We start from the raw sequence: 1,067 nt of genomic DNA, 5'->3' as shown, positions 1-1,067 counted from the left end.
GCTGAGATAATTCATACCCCTTCGTTTGACGTGTGGTCCCGAAAAAGCTTCGTTTGAAGGGCTGTCTGGCCCTTCCCCTACTCCTACCCCTCCAACCAAAAGAAAATTGAGACACTCCTACCCCCTCCTAAAGTCTCAAATCCAAAGAGATATTCTTTATAAAAGTTCAGAGTCAGCCACACCTATCTAAAATGGCTCATTCTAACACGTCCCCACATATCTATTTTAAACCGCATAAACACATTTCATTACACCAAATACACAAAATAATGTTCTTTTTAGCAGCATCATATGACCCCTTTAAGGAAACTTTTGGCTTGTCTCCCGAGGCCACAGGAGGGCGCAATGAGCAAAATAATAGCACATTTAAATTGTCAACTCAAGGAAATAACTGTCTATAAAAAAACGTGCATTACGTCTAAATTAAGCATCATGACATAGAGCATCATGTATTTATGCATTGCTTAATCCAAAGAGCTGAAGCGCCATTCACACAGACTGCATTTAAAAACTTGTGAGACGCAGTGAAAAGGAATAAACCTCTACAAATTTGTTACGGTTTTTCTAAAAGTTTAAACTGTTTTAAGTTTGCATGGCTTTCTATACATCTCTTGTGTGAGACGTGAGAGCAGCAGTCATTGGGTGTCAAAGATTTGTAGAACATGTTGTGGTTATTCTGCTAGGCCACCTGTGTGAAAATGAGGGGTGCCTTGCCTTGCCTTAAAATTATATTCTAAAATATTATTAATTTAAAATAACTTTTATATTTTAATATTTTTTAAAACAATTTATTATTGAGATGGTATTTTCAGCAGCCGATACTGCAGTGTCACATGATTTCTTATTATCAATGTTGAAAACAGTTGTGCTGCTTAATATTGTTGTGAAATCTGTGATACATTTTTACAAGATTCTTTAATTAATAGAATGCTCAAAAGAAGAGCATTTATTTGAAATATCTTTTGAAAAAAAAATATTGGACTTCCGGGTTGGACATCGACAAGATGGCAGCATAGAGCTAACGTTCCCGGTTAGAATAGTTTTGAAAACTTCCTAAGATCATTAAA

This window comes from Sinocyclocheilus grahami, unplaced genomic scaffold, assembly GCF_001515645.1.
Source record: "Sinocyclocheilus grahami isolate Dianchi unplaced genomic scaffold, SAMN03320097.WGS_v1.1 scaffold211.1, whole genome shotgun sequence".
NCBI lineage: Eukaryota > Metazoa > Chordata > Actinopteri > Cypriniformes > Cyprinidae > Sinocyclocheilus > Sinocyclocheilus grahami.
Note: the sequence above shows the minus strand (reverse complement) of the source record.